This window comes from Mus caroli, chromosome 8, assembly GCF_900094665.2.
Source record: "Mus caroli chromosome 8, CAROLI_EIJ_v1.1, whole genome shotgun sequence".
Classification (NCBI taxonomy): Eukaryota; Metazoa; Chordata; class Mammalia; order Rodentia; family Muridae; genus Mus; species Mus caroli.
The window spans coordinates 54,654,914-54,661,986 of record NC_034577.1 but is presented as its reverse complement, the minus strand read 5'-3'; positions in this window follow the sequence as shown (position 1 = coordinate 54,661,986).

The window sequence follows — 7,073 nt, the reverse complement described above, 5'->3', positions numbered from 1 at the left end:
AAGGAAGGAAAGAAAGAAAGAAAGAAAGAAAGAAAGAAAGAAAGAAAGAAAGAAAGAAAGAAAGAAAGAAAGAAAGAAAGGGAGGGAGAGAGAGAAAGAGAGGGGGAGGGGGCAGGGAGGGAGGGAAGGAGGAAGGAAGGAAGGAAGGAAGGAAGGAAGGAAGGAAGGAAGAAAAGTTTTTTAAAAGAAAGACAAAAACAATTATTATTTTCTTTATTTACAGTCCAAATGTTGCCCCCTTTCCTGGTCCCCAACCACAAGTTCTTGATCCCATCCCCTCTCCTCTTTGCTTCTGACAGAGTTCTCTCCCACCCACCCATCCACTCCCACCTAACCCTGCTAGACCCACTCTCTGGGACATCAAGTTTCTCTGGATTAAGCTCATCCTTTCCCACTGAGACCAGACAAGAGAGACCTCTGCTTCATATGTATCAGGGGCCATGGGGCCAGCCCATGTATGCTCTTTGGTTGGTGGCTTAGTCTCTGGGAGCTCTGAGGGATCTGGTTTAGTTTATACTGTTGTTCTTCCTATGGGGGTTGCAATTTGCTTCAGCTCCTTCAGTCCTTCCCGTAATTCTTCCATAGGGTCCCTGACTTCAGTCCAATGGTTGTCTGTAAGTATCTACATCTGTCTCGGTCAGCTGCTGGTAGCGCCTCTCAGAGGACAACCATGACTGTCTTCAAGGCTCTGTTTTCAAGTACAACATGGCATCAGTAATAGTGTCCAAGTTTGGTGCCTGACCATCAGAGAGCTCCCAATTTGGGCTGGTCTCTGAATGCCCTTTCCTTCAGTTTATACTCCATTTTTTGTTCCTAAACTTCCTATAGACAAGAATTCTGGGTCAGAAATTTTGAAGGTATTTGGGTGCCCCAATACCACAAATGGAAGCAATGTCTATCTACTGGAAGTGGTCTCGTTAGCTTCTATCTCTCCACTGTTGGGCCTTTCGGTTAAGGTCATCTCCATTGGGTCCTGGGAGCCTCTCATATCTCTAGTGTCTGGGACTTTCTAGATGTTCTTCCCCACTCCACACCCCTACTATTACATATTTCTATTCATTACCCTGACCTTCTGAGTTCTCTCCTGTCTCTCCCATACCCCTTTTCCCTTCCCCTCCCATCTGGATCCCTCCCTCTCTCGACCTCTCCTGATTATTTTGTTCTCCCTTTAAGTGGAATTAAAGGATCCTCACTTCAGTGTTCCTTCTTGCTAAGCTTCATATGATCTTGCGTTATATCATAGGTATTCTGTAATTTTTGGTTAATATCTACTTATCAGTGAATAGATACCATATATATTTCCTTTTGGGTCTGGGTTACCACACTCAGGATGATATCTTCTGTCCATTTGCCTACAAAATTCATGTTGTCCTCATTTTTAATAGCTGAGTAGTATTCCATTGTGTAAATGAACCACATTTTCTGTATGCACTCTTCAGTCGTGGGGCATCTGGGTTTTTTTTAAAAGCTATTATTAACTTTTACCTCTAGGACTTTATATTTTGAAAACAGGGCCTTAACATTATTGTCCAGGCTACCCTTAGCTCATTGTGTAGTTTATGCTGGCCTCTAATTCATAAAATCCCTCTATTTCAGCTTCCCATCTATTTTAGTTCTTTTATTACCTCAATTTGTTAGGATCCTCTAGTAAAGAATTAAATGATTTAGCTTTGTCTTCTTTAATTCACTGAGTTTCGTTAAGATTGGTATTTTGAATGCTCCACACAAGAGAGTACACTTACTGGTTGCCATATGCTGGGTTTCACCTGTACAGGACAAAGTTCCCAGGCACTGTGATACAGTTACTTTCCTGTTCTGATTCTACTATGGATGAAATCTTTGCTACTTATGCTGGGAGGTTGTGGTAGTTCTTTGGCTATCACACTAAAAACCCAACCTTGCTCCCTGGGGAATGACCTGGAAATAACTAAGAGGTTCTATCTACTGCTGGGTTTTATTATGACAGGCTTACTACTCTACATACCTTTTCTCACTGCTAGGGGGTGACAATACCAGTCACCTTTCTGTCTTCCACAGTATCTTTTCTTATTATGCCAGGCCAGGCATTGTGATCTTCATTGTGGTGGGTTTTGTTTTCCTTTTTTGCTCTTGTAAAGTTAATTTGTTATATAAATAACTACTTTTGTGTTTCTGTGAGATGAGCACTGGGGTCATCTTCCTCAGTCATTCTCTTGCTGCATGTATGAGATTTGTTGAACTGGATAAAGCAGAAAATGTAACTACAATTAAAAAAAAAAAGTCCAATACAGCTAGATAAAAGAAGTTGAACATGGGCCTCCAAATCAAAGAATTTCTTATAGAATTGGAGGTCTCCATCACAGTGTAGTAGCCCCAAGTATTCTCTTGGCTACAGAAATAGAAAGGAAGGAGTTTACACTAATGCTGGCAGCCAACCATTGGACTGAGTGTGGGGTCCTCGATGAGGAGTTGGAGAAGGGACTGAAGGAGCTGAGAGGGTTTGCAGCCCCATGGGGAGAGCAACAGTGTTAACCAGCCAGAACCCCCCCACACACACAAAGCTCCCAGGAACTGGACCATGAACCAAAGAGTACACATGGAGGGACCCATGGCACTGGCTCCATGTATGGCAGAGGAGACCTTGTTGGACATTGGTGGGAGAAGCGACCCTTGGTCCTGGGTGTTATCAATGCCCCAGTGTAGGGGAATGCCAGGATAGGAAGGTGGGAGGGTAGGGGAGCATCCTCATAAAGGCAGGGAGAGGGTGATTAGGATAGGGGCTTTCTGGAGGGGAGACCTGGAAAGGGGATAACATTTGAAATGTAAGTAAAGAGAATATCCAATAAAAGAAACAATAATTCCCTAAGCAAAGGTTATTGCATAAATGACAGTTTGATCTGTCATGAAACATCCTGTGTGAATAACATGGGTCTTCATATGAGGACCTACTGTGTGCCTGGCCTCTCTTTCTCAACTTTACTGTGTCCTTAGTATTATTTGTCATGAAAATATGAATAAAAGTAGCATTACAAGGATTGAACAGGTCATATTTAGGAACATATACATATACTCATGTAATAACAACTAGTAAAAACAAGACTATGAATTTGAAGTTCAGTCTCCATCACTGTCTGTGGAGTCCTTTTTATATTCCCTCTAAACATCTTTTGTCCCCACAAGTCTTGCATCAGTACATGTGTCTGTCTCAGCTGACATCACTCTGCCAATCAACACAAGCAAGAAACCAAAAGTTTCTGGTGGAAGTAGAGCACACTACCAGAAGTTTTTGGTGCATTCCTCTCTATGGAGTCTCGACAATTGGAGTTCAACTATGCAATGTAAGGCAAATCAACACACGTGTGTCATTAACAACAACAAAAAAAAATCCTTCATCATGTGCCATTTCATATGCTTGCTTTAAGATAGTGTCCTTTCACCTGCATCCACTTCAACAAAACATTCCTTCATGTGTTTGTCTTAGGACTTTACAAAGAACCCTTAAGTTTCCACTTCATATGTACATGCTGAAAACAGATTATTTTCATATTAGAAGAAGAACTCTTTTCTCTGATTATAAGGAAACTTGGGCAAATGTGAGGCTCTTTTCCACATTAAATCCATAAAAACATATTCTTTCCTATGACCAGAATTCTGGCCTGAAGATGAACAAAGGTCATAAGATGTAAGTTGATGCAAAATGCAAGACAAAAGCATGCATAAATCCAAAAGAAAATAGGACAGAGAAACATTCAATGATGCTTTGCAATATGTTTGGCCTTAGCATTAAGACATCCCAATACTAATAATATTCAACAGAAAAATTTAGCACAAGTATTGCTTAGTGCTTAGTAACAATTCTCTGACTTCTGATGCCTATGAAATATGTGAAATTACTATTCTAAGACTGTGAACTTTGTTTCAAATTAACATACATGACTAATAAGCCAAAATTTAATTTTCAAAGTGGGGACAATAATTTTATAGTAAGTTAACCTTTTCTTTGACTTTTAATTAAATTTCATCTACAGGGATTTAAAAATATGATTTGGACAATAATAAAACTAGTTTGTTTTTATTCATCAATTCTATTGCTTTAAAATGGAAAAGGGCAAGGCAAATTCACAATAAGAATGAGTCACAAATGAACTTTAGAATATCACAATATGTACAGATTTTATGAATATACACTTTAAAAATATATTTGGTTCCTTTACTTAAACTATGAATACCTATGATGTCTTGAACATAGACTAGCTGACAAGCTGCTTGACATTTGGCACCAATTATTTTTCCCAGTGATAAAAAAATTAAAGTGACACTTTGTGCTAAATGAAATAAAATCTATTATTAAAAATGATGGTACAAGTCAAAAAAGATAATCTTTGCCATTTTGCTTTAGAAATGACTGGAAATAAAGAAATACTGAAGCTAAAGTGATTCCCAGCTAGGTTGATAATATTAGCATTTTAAAGTTCTTTTTAAAAAGAACTTTTATGAGTTGTGGTGACATAGCTTTGGTGTATCTGCTCAGAGGTGACCTACTATGTTTGTCAGAGGTCAAGACTGCTACAAGAAAACAAACTTACCAAGAGAAGACTGATAGAGTTATCAATGTGGTTGGTGGTCATACTCCTGTCTACAAGTTCAAGCAAACAAAAACTAGTTGCTGAATATTTTTTTAAAAAAACAATGCAAAACTGCTTTGTTTGTAATTGTAAACAGAACCAATGACTTTCATGTTATATTTTACCAGTAGAAACACATAAAAATAACAAAAATATAATTTCCATTAGTGGAAATATAAAGAAGAAGCAGAATAAGGTAGATATATAAGTGTAAGTGAAATTTGCAGTGCTGTAAAGGAAACCCTGATTGAAGGGGAAATCAAGTGCATTCCTGTGTAGAGGGGGGGGTGTGAATAATTAAAGGAGTTTTCTATCAAGAAAGAGAATGCTAAAATGAACTCAGCTGATAGAGAACATGGTCTCAACAGAATTTGGTAACTTGGTTTGTTTTTGGTTGCTTGCTCTTAAAATTCAACTTTCTCAAGACTTAGACTACTGGAAATAAAAGAATATGGTGATAAATACTGGAAAAATTGAAGTTCTTGGACAAATGAGATAGCATGATTAAGGCAAGTGTATGGAAGGAGACAATGGAAGAGGGCCAAGAAAGATAAGAAAATGAACAATGTTAGATGTTCATAGTCCAGATGCTAGTAATATCTATTAATGTTATTGGTATATATGATATATTATTAAATATACCATAAATTATTATATATATTATTAATATACTATTAATATCCACAAAATAAATTTACATTCAAATGAGGATAGCTATTTCTTGTTATAGCACAGAAATAACCTTCACTCTACTCTAGGACACAATGTCTACCACTTTGGAAAACCAGTGCTATTTAGGGAGAATTACTTTCTCTTTCTCTCAGAAGTTGGTACAGTTATAATTCTGTCAGAATTATAAATGTATATTTATTTCCAGAATTATAAATATATATTTTCAATCATGAAATGAAATTACTAATGTATCTACCTAAAAGTTATAAGTGATTGCACTTCAGTCTACTTTTCTAGGTTTTTCACAAGACTTAAAGAAAATTAAGAAAAATAAATATTAGGAAGCAGACAGAGGTATGGAACCTAAATCGAAGAACATCTTTTATTCAAAGACATGCATTTGTGTAAAGACCCCATGTGAGAATGTCACAATCGTAAGCCAGACCACAACTAAAAACCAGTCTACTCTTGAAAAATACATTACCTGATGCCCACTTGAATGTGTGTACTCCTGTATCATGTGCAGATGAAATGATAAAGTAGCAGTCATGTTGGCTTAGACTAATAGAAGAAAGTTTGGGGCCAGCGCAGAAGTGGGAAGCTGGGTGTGAGTTCTCAGAGACAAATATAGCACAGGCATTAGGCTATCACATGCTATTTTAGTTATGGTTTCTATTGCTGTGAATAAACACCATGGCTACGGCAACTCTTATAGAAGAAAATATTTTACTGAGGCTGCCTTACAGTTCAGAGGTTTAGTCCATCATCATCACTGTGGGAAGCCTAGTAGAGTACAGGAAGATACGGTGATGGAAAGCTAACAGGGAGTTCTACAACTTGATCTGAAAGCAGCATAAGGAGACTGTGTGTCACCCTGGGTGTAACTTGAATAAATATAGGACCTCAAAGCCCACTTCCACAATGACACACTTCTTCCAACAAAGTCACACCTGCTCCAATAGAGCCACACCTCTTGATATGGTCACTCCCTATGGACCAAGCTTTCATACACACAAGTCTATCCAGCCATACCTATTCAAACAACCACACATACTGAAAAAAGAAGTGAGTAAAAGGACTAAAAGTAACAGAGAACTGAATACAGAAAACTGGAAACAAGACAAGCTAAAAAGCATTTGTAAGTAACAAAATCAGAGAAACTAATCAGCTAGTCAGAGTAGGGAGCGAACACAGTCTGCTGTTAGAATTTAAGAAAATTAACTATGTACTAGATCAAAACCAACAGTCCCCACAAGAGTGCAGCAGTATTCAGGGTTTCCATGCTTATTACTGTTTATATCCTGTGCTTTCAAAACAACAATTATAGTGCTGTAGAGCTGAATTCTAACTGTGACCATGTGTGAATTTACAAGAAAATAGTCTTGAATTGGGTTGGAAGGGATGAGTAATAAGAGCATGGGAAGGCAAGTTGAAGGTGGTGAGTATGTTCACATTACAATGCAGGAGATTCTGAAATATCCCAGGAAGAGACCCTGTCTCACAAGCTAAGGCACAAAGCGCCTGAAAAATTGCACCTGAGATTTACCTCAAGCTTTCACATACATATTATACATATGGCATTGATACACAGAAATAGGAAGGAAGGAGATGGAAAAGAAGGAAAGAAGGAGATGTAAAGGAAGAAAGAAGGAGAGATGGAGGGAGGAAAGAAAGAGAGAGGGAGGGAGGGAGGGAGGGAGGAAGGAAGGAAGGAAGGAAGGAAGGAAGGAAGGAAGGAAGGAAGGAAGGAAGGAAGGAAGGAAAAAAGAAAGGAAGATGACAGAAAGGAAGAAAGAA